We start from the raw sequence: 9,363 nt of genomic DNA, 5'->3' as shown, positions 1-9,363 counted from the left end.
CGGGGCACAGAAAAACACCAAATGAGGACACAGTTGAAGGAGCTGAACCACATGCATGAAGAAGCCCAGAGAAGCAAATCCTCTCCAGAGGGTACACAGAGGATCCTAGTGAAGGGGAGAGGATACCTTCCATTCCTGGGCTCACTGTCCCGTACTTCCAGGCCACAGGGGGTGCCCTAGCAACTCCTCCAGCCAGGGAAGCCGACCTGCTCCTGTAAGTGCCAAGCAGACAGAGGCTCTTGTGTCTGAGCAGAGGAAGGGAGATGACTCCCAAGCGTCAGTTCTCCCAAGGGCTCCTCCTTAGCTGTCACTTACCCAGTGTAGCTGGGGCTCTGTGGACTCACCACATCCTTAAGACGGCAGCAGGAAGTTTCTTTGTGTAATCATGGTGAAATATTTATATTTGTTTAGGATTTGCCTCTATAGGTAAAAGTATAATTGACCTATATAATATTATATTAGTTTCAGGTGTACAACATAGGGATCCTACATTTATATACCTTATGATGTGATCACCATGATAAGTCTAGTAACCATCTGTCACCGTACGAAGATATTATAATATTATTGACTATATTCCCTGTGCTGATTATTACATCCCCATGACTTAGTTATTTTATAACTAGAAGTTTGTACTTCTTATTCCCCTTCACTTTTTTTCACCCACACCTCTATGCCCCTCCCCTCTGGCAATCATCACAAAATATAGAATGCTTCATGAACTGGCGTGTCACCCTTGCACAGAGACTGCTCATCTTCTTTTTTGTTTCAATTTTAGTGCATGTTCTGCCAAAGCAAGCATTCTACCGACTTTTAAAAAATTCAAATGTTTCTAAAAATAAATCTGGGTTTCTCTTATAAGTAAGTACAGTGAAAAACAAAATGATAGAGGAAGAAAGTAGAACTTAAATTACTGAAAAGGAGTAGAGGCATTAGATGTTACCAGACATCTGAGACGAGATCATTAAAACAGCCAAGTATGGCTTAAGCTAAGGCAAAAAGAGAAGTCTGGGGTGACATAGTTCATGTCATCTGACAAAATACAGTGTGCACATCTTTCCTGCTGAACCATTGCTTCTGGAAGAAACTTTAAAAGACATGTATTACCTGGGTTCTTGTATAGTGCATGTTGGATGACCAGTTGAACAAGGTCTTCAACTAGAGTCTTGCAAAAGGACAAACAATGTGAGGTGGAATTCTGCCCCTTTCTGAAGGGATACAGAATTCAGATTACTGAGGCAGACCCTGAGTATTACTGAGGCAGATACTGAGGCAGATATATTTGGTGATTGCCTTTTAGATCGAACTTAACACCATCTTTTACAAAGTATCACTTTTTAAATAATTTTTTCTTATATCAAAGGTAATACATGCTCGCCTGGCCGGTGTGGCTCAGTGGTTGAGCGTCGACCCATACACCAAGAGGTTGCCAATTTGATTCCTGGTTAGGACACATACCCAGGTTGTGGGCCAAATCTCCAGTAGGGGGCACACAGAAGGCAACCAGTGGATGTTCTCTCTCATTGATGTTTCTCTCTCTCTCTCTCTCCCTCTCCCTTCCTGTCTCTCTAAAATCAATAAAGAAAGAAAAAAAGTACTACATGCTCATTGTAGGAAATTTGTAAAATACAGATTTTTTTTAAAAAGAGAGAAATTGATAACCTCACCACTCATTTAACCCTGTTAACATTTTAGGGTCATCTTCTCATCGTTTGTCTATGCATAGACATGCATGTTCATTTAAAAAAGTTAAGAAGTTACTACCCATAATGTTTTGTCAAACCTTTTTTTTTTATTTAATAGTATACCATGGACATTTCCCAGTCAATAAATCTCTCTACAATACCACGTTGAATGCTTGTAATACCGTGCTGATATTAATACTGTAGAATACATCAGGAAGATGTCATTACAATATATTTAGCCAATCCCATGGATGCTAGATGTTTGGGTTTCCAGCATACACCTTTGTATATAATTCTGTGGTGAACATCTTGTGCTAACTGTGCTCCAGGCATCCCTCGTGACCAGCTGTTTCAGAGGGCGGGTCTGGTCCATTCAAGGCCAGGGTGCCCCAGAGGTCAATGAATTATTTGCCCAGCGACTTGTGGGCACTTTATCAGGCAGGAAGGAGGAAATAGTGCCGGGAACCCACAGTCTTGATTTAAAGACCACTTCAGGGCTACTTAGTGAAGGCAGTAGAATTCTTTGCTTCCGTCTACGACTTGCAGCCTTAGGGTTGGGCGGAAACAGATAAGATGGGGTGTGCAGATTACTGCAGAGGCAAACAGGGCATTCTCAGCCCTGGATTAAAGGAAAGCCCTAACGTGCCCTGGGGGGCTGGGCTCTACTTTCTCTGGATGTGCTTCTCCACCTGAGGCCCTGCCTCATGTTTGGGGCATGGTGGACCTGTGTAGACAGGCCGGGTGCCATGTGTTTGGATACTCTTGTTTGTATCCTGCTTCTTTGGAAGATGTAAAGGTGGTTTGTGATCTAGGCATCAAGAAGGAAATTCGCTCCAAAGAGCCACAAAAATACATGACCTTCCCATTCTATCAAGTTCTCACTATGTAGGATAATCCCTGGTTAACCTCAGATAGATGAAAATTTATGTTTAAACACCACAAGGAGGGATTCAAGTATCCCCATGCATGTCTTTTGCATTCCACATGTCCAACAGCTTCACTCTGAGTACACGTAGGTAGACTTAAATATGTAATCATTACAAATCTGAATTTATTATAATTCTATTCCCAGCACTGTTCTTTTCTCCTAAGTGGTTTCCCCCCCTCTAGATTGTACTTCAACCCCAAAGGACATACTTTTGAGAGAATACTCCATTAAAGACATTGTTGGAGCAACTTTTATTATTCATTAGTGTGCTTCAAAGTGGACCTAAATAGAAATGCTTTTTGCTAAAAGTAAAAATACATCAGTTTCTATGATCTAATTGTACTATTGGTTAGAATTTCTATCTATCAGTTCAGAACAAAACTTGGTTTCAGTGAATTTGTTTTTAATAAAAATGTGTTATCTATGATAAATATATTTCACTTTGTTCAAATGGGTCTGATTGGGAAAACATATTGAGCAGAAGTACTGGTAGAGCTTAATTTCATTGCTTTGAGAAAATGTATTGAATGCTGGTCTGAATTAAATTCTATTTGTTTTAATAAAAGTGTATTGGCCTGAGTGTACATATATTTGTTTTAGTGGCAGTGCATTGGATCCAATAAAACTATATTGGCTTCTCTGCTTCTGTCTCCTTTTCAGTGAAAATGGATTGAATGGGAAAACGAAATAGTCACGAAGCAGCAGCCCCAAGGTCTCTGCTTGGCGAGAGTATCCAAATAACAGAGGGAGTGTGTTTCTATAGACTCTATATCAAAATATACTTTTACGTTAACTACTTTACCATCAGGAACTCAGATGTAAGACTGAATTGCAGCCATAAAGAGTGCAATTTTCTGAAGCAGCCTTTCCCTGGACAAAGTATGGGCTGTCCAGGGCACCGGAGGAGAAATTCTATGAAAGCCAAGAGCAGGTTTGTTGACATCCCTTAAGCTTTATGTGGGCCTCATTGGTTCCAATAAGATACTGTTTACCAGGCATTCCTACATTCCTTAAATGAGCAGAAAATAGATAATGAGTGCTCCCTGAGGATGGTGTTGGCACATCAGCACTGAAACGAGTTTGACTTTGAATTGATCGAAAGGGGGGAGAATTGAAACAAGTGTTACCCTGAGACGCACAGAGTTATCAGACGTCTCATGGATTGTGGACCCTCAGAGACGGGTCAGCTCTCCAGAGGGAGTTGACGCTGCTGCTGTCCAGAAAATGGACCTGTGCGACGTGCCATGGCCACCCTGGGTAGCTGGGTATGGCTCCCGGGTGCCCAGGCCTACAGCTACTTCTTTGTAGAGGTGCCCTGAGCCAAAAACTTGGCTTCAGATAATGAGGGTTAATAACACGATTGGCTGTTATTCTTATGTGACTGTCTCACTGTTAAGAGAATATGTGCTCTGAATTGGCCCAGAAGATAAACGTGACCCGACTCTTCTACCTGGTTTCATTTGGCCTTGATGAGAAATAAATGCAAATACTACTTTCATTAACACCTTTGCTCCAAATAAATGTGCTAACAAGCTCTAGACTTCAACTTTCCCACTAACAATGGCTAATTCTCAGCTAGTGCCATTACCAAGAAACCCTACACTCTTGGTGTATAGTTGCTCGTTTCTTGAGTGCCTGGATTCTCATAGGACCCTATAGGTTAAGAGAGAAAAAGTGATTAATGAATTTCTCCTCTGTAGAAATATTCCCAATTATGTACTGTAAGTCAAGAATAAAATGGGATTTGTGGTAAAGAAATGGGCTGTGCTTTTCTCGGAGAGGTGGATTGTCAGGGTGTCGTATTGGTCTAGCACGTCGCAGAAGTACGATACGGGACTGAATATACCAGTTTCAGAAAGAAAACAGCATGGCGCAGCTTAATTCACTGCCCTGATCATGGGGTTTTCACAAGGTAAGCCTGCGATTTTCCGGTTCAGACAACACGCATGCAGACCAGTTTGGGAAGGAGCATCGCTGGGTCTTAAGGATGGCTGTGCAGAGAGACCAAACGTCTCTGGGAGCTGGACAATCTCATGTACAGATCTGCAGGGTGTCCTTGACCACAGCTTAACAAAACACAAAGAGCACATCTACCGGGGAGACCAGTCAGGACAGGCATTCTCTCCGGAGAGACCAGTGGGGAAAGGCACTCTGTGGACTCATCTGGGGGATGACTTCAGGAAACTCAGAAGGTGAGTGGGGAAGTGAGACAAGAAAGGAGGCCGCTAGCAAAGGGCTGGTTTTTAAGCAGGTCGTGTTGTGGTCAGCTGGAGGCTGGTCATGCCGTGGAAGTCTGGGCGGCGATCCAGAACCGTGTTTTAGAGTAGTCCCACTCAAGGGGCCAGGGAATCGAGGCATTTAGGTACTAGCACCGACAGGCACAGCCCCCATCCTCACTGGTTGAGAGCTTCTCTCTCGGAGCATTAATTCTCTGGTCCATCCATCCTGCCAGGTGAGCAGGCACAGTGAGCTCTGACTGTGCAGAAGAAGCTTTAAGGCAAAGAATGCAGTTGGAAAAGGTGAGGTTCAGGGTAAGGGCAGAGCACTGACAAGATCTGCTGATCCCAAGAAGCCCATTTTACAGGTGAGTAAACTGAGATATGGAGGGTAAGTCGCTCTCCCTGTCACACACAGCTAATAAGCAGCATGGGCAAGATGCAAATCCAGCTTCTGTTTCACTTGAAAGTCCATGGCTTAACCACTGAGCCACACTGCCTTGGCCATGCGGTCCAGCTGAAGACTTTGGCGTGCCTCCAAGATGTAAAAAGCATGTCTCCGTGGGGTTTATGCTGCTTCAGGGCTGGGGCTGAGTCCTGCAGGTGGGAGAGGGAACCTGGAAGGGCTCTTGCCTGAGTTCTGTCTCCAGGAGTGGCCAGGTAGTGATGGGTCTTAGGATGCATTGCATCTTAGCATCTAGGTGTCTGTTTATTAGATGCTAGAAACTCAACTTGTCCTAGGGTGTGTGTGCCTACAGTCAGCTGCAAATCACTGTATGGTCATGCGTGCTAGGTCATTTCCAGTGAGCCACAGGGCTCCCGGCCATTTCCCAGTTCCACCAGCCCCTGGTCGGTTCCCCGTCGTGTTCATCCCTTTGCGATCGGCCTTTCCATTTCCGGCGTGCTTGCTAGCTGCGAGCTGCTTTGTAAAGTAAGTTACGATGACTTTGTATGACAAAATAAAACAGCCATCCTCACAGCTGTTTTGATCCCATTTAATGAAATGGTGGTGACAACCGAATGCCACAACCGCAGAGAGGCGGGCGGGTTGTTGTGGTTACTGTGAGAGCTGCTTTGTAAAGTAAGTTATGATGACTTTGTACATTAAAATAAAACAGCCATCCTCACAGCTGTTTTGATCCCATTTAATGAAATGGTGGTGACAACCGAATGCCACAACCGCAGGGCGGCGGGCGGGTTGTTGTGGTTGCTGTGAGCAGGGAGATCCGTATTATTCCCCAGGCTAATATCTCAGACAACAGTTCTGCAGTTAGCATTGTTCTCTGCCAGCCCAGGTTGCCATGTGCCCCTCTCACCAGGGACACACTTCAGGAACAGCAACAGAACTCGAGCTATTTTTTGTTCCTTAGAAATACAATTGGATAGCCAGGGCGGAAAGAATGCATACAATATTGTGAAGATAAGGAAAATATGTCAGTGGAAAGAAACAGTCAATTAACAGTTCCTGCCATTCACGAACTCAGAAAATATACTCTCTCAGGACAGCCAACAGTCGGTGTGCCATCCTATCAGAAAGAGCCAGGCCGATCTTCGGTTTCTCCTTCTTCGTCACACGTACAGTGGGGAGAGCAGTGCCGAGAAGATATCAGACAACAAACAGAGACAAGTCAAGGAGCCAGACCCATCCTCCATCAATTATGCGAGGGTATTATCAAATCAATGAATTCACCGTGGGAATGCTCGCGGCAGATGGACGAACACTTGTCGGCTGGCTATCTGGAGCCGGCAGAGTCAGATTTGTTTTCCAAGCTTGTTTGTCTCATTTCTCCTGCCTAGCGCTGGAAGGCAGAGTGTGCATCTGTGGTTTTTCAAATGCAGGAGATCGCCAACCATTTTATAGCGGGAGAGGTGGGGCTCTGCACGCTGAACTCGCTAGGACTTTTGGCTGCTTTTTTCTCAGAATGCAGACAAAGGGGAGCAGGGTGAGCCAGGGGTCTCTGCCCTTGACTTACAGTTCTCAGCTATAACAGAATGAGGTTGGCTCATTCCACGAACTGGCCTCCCAGACGAGGCTGTGCTGGGGGGGGGGGGGAGGGGTCTGCTCTACTGTGACCTCTGGGACGGGCTAATAGGAAGATCTGCAAGGGTTGTACCGGGTCAGGATGACAGCTGTCTAGCACCCGGAGGTGTTACCTGCGGTCACTGGGCATGAGTGCCGTTACACCTTCTAACCAAGGGTTCTGGCGGTCGTAGTCGGCAGAGAACTTGAGATGAGCTGTCGCCTGAGCTGATCAAGAAAGAAAGGGGTATCTTTTGAGTCAGAATTGTTACATAGCATCTGCCATCCAACTCCAGAAATAATTTTTCAGATTCCTTCGGAGGGAGGAATCGTCCTTCTCATTTTGTATAATGGGACAAGCGGAAGTCCATTAGTACTCTCAAAGTCAAACTGGGAGTCCATGAGCATCCTGGGTCTGGACTCGCAGCCCCCTAACCTGGTGCATGACCAAGAAGCCATGTTAGACAAATTCTAAGTATGTCAGGGCAGAGCGAGTTATGTCTTCAGGGCTGGTGGGGGGCCAGCCAGAGTCTAAGACTCTGTGCCTCAAGTATGTTTGTTCGTTTGTTTGTTCGTTCATTCATTCATTCATTCATTCACCCATGTCGTTTAGCAAGCCTCAATGAGGCCAGAACTTCTCAACCCACCTAGGCTACCACTGACCAAATAAATCAGAATTTCTGGGTGATACTATCAGGCAGCTAGGGTTGAGTCACTATACCAAGCACTGAGGATACTCGAATGTGGAGAAAGGTATAGAAATGTGACAAGGGCCAAGATAGAAGTAAGCCCCAGTTTCAACAGGGGCATAGACAAGCAACCCAAACACAGGTAGGGCAAGTAGATGAAGTCCACCGTGACTTCCTAGAGGAGGTGACCCTGAGCTGCTTTCAAAGAATAAGCAGGAATTCAACATTTTCCAATCAAAGAATGGGAAAGGCAGATTGCACAAATTTCTGGAGACTCTCCAAGGAGCCTACTGTGGTCGACACGTATAGTGCGAGTCAGAGGGACAGGGCGGGCAGATGGGGCGAGAGATGCGCCGGGCCCCATGACGAGCATGCCATGCTGGGAGGTCAGCCCAGTTGTCATAGGAAACCCTTTGAAGGGACTGATCTGATCAGATTTTACTTGCAGAAAAGGCATGCTGGCAGCTGGATGAAAAAAATAAATAGAAGGGGGCTATAAACAGTTACTGAATGAACAAACAAAATCATTAAAAATGGCTACCTTTTTCAATTTGGGTTCATATATTCATCTTGAAAAAAAGGATACAAGGTTAAATTTTCTTGAAAAAAATTACCATAAAAGTCCCATTAGATTCTTTTAGGGAAGCAGTATTTAAAAATTTAAAAACTGAATTTGAAATGAAAAATTTAAAGGTTTGCTCCAAATATATATCTCTGGGGACACACACGCACAGTTTGTTTGATTCTCTAAACAAACCACTTCTGGCTTGGGTTTTTTGGGGTGATGATGTTTGATGGGTTCTGCTGTGCCCCACCTTCCAGCTGAAAGGAAAGTAATTCATAGGGTCAAGAACCCAGCTTCTTGGCCCCAACAAGCCATGCGACCTTGAGAAATGCACTTAACCTCTCTGTGCTCAGATTATTCATCTATAAAGTAGGATGACGGTAGCATGTCCCTCCCAGGGTTCCACACCAAAATACATGCAAATACATGGGCATACATGTAAAGAGCCTGGCACATTGCCAACACTCGGAAATGACAGAAGGAACCAAAGGCACAAGACTGAAAACAAATGACACTGAAAGGAAATGTGATGATCCACTGTGGAACTGCTCTTTCTAGTTATTCCACTCTGGCATCATCCAGAAACTTCTTCTTCTTCTTTTTTTAACAAAAAGAGAAAGAAACTCGTCATCGTGTGGGTCAGTCTATCCAACCAGTCATCATAACTTCAGTGCAAAAGAACTGCATTAACCTGATGATTTTTGCTCCAAGCTCCTGAACCAAAACCCAACCTGCTAATGACCCGTGTCTGCTCCTGCGCCTCACACTTGCTCTGGCGAAGGCAGAGGAGGATTCGACTCCTTCGCTTATGATATCTACAGTAGCCCATCAGCTGCGGAGCTGACGGATGTGCGCGGCGCTCCCCGTTCCCTGTTAATGTGCCATTAAATCAAATACTCTATTAGCAGAATTAGTTCATCCAGTGTCTGCACGGAAACGTCCTGGAATTGTGGGATGTCTCTCACAAATGGCCCTGCACTCTAGGGTCTACTTCAGCAGTTTATATCCTGTGGAGGAGGACCGAGCTGCCCCAGGATCTGACTGCCTTCCTCTATGTGAAATATGACGGCTTCCACAAAAGATAATTATTTCGATCGTTTTGCCATGTGCAAACCTGGTGAACTCAAACACTGTCAATCAGGCTCTGGCCCAACGCCTGCTGTCCTCACACCTGCAGCCCAGGGCCCGCCTTGCCCCCGACGTCCCACCCTCTTGGCTTCTCTGCCCGGCATAGGTCCACTCCAGACGCTGGTGCCAAAA

At 45.2% G+C, this 9,363-nt stretch overlaps 1 pseudogene; it reads right to left on the bottom strand.

Annotated features, from left to right (window-relative positions):
• Nucleotides 1–699: 699 nt before the first annotated feature.
• On the bottom strand, nucleotides 700–800 carry LOC118620568 (annotated as a pseudogene).
• Between the last annotated feature and the right edge of the window lie 8,563 nt (nucleotides 801–9,363).

The sequence above is a fragment of the Molossus molossus genome, unplaced genomic scaffold (genome assembly GCF_014108415.1).
Source record: "Molossus molossus isolate mMolMol1 unplaced genomic scaffold, mMolMol1.p scaffold_m16_p_7, whole genome shotgun sequence".
In the NCBI taxonomy this organism is placed as follows: Eukaryota; Metazoa; Chordata; class Mammalia; order Chiroptera; family Molossidae; genus Molossus; species Molossus molossus.
Note: the sequence above shows the minus strand (reverse complement) of the source record. Positions and strands in the feature narration are given on the sequence as shown.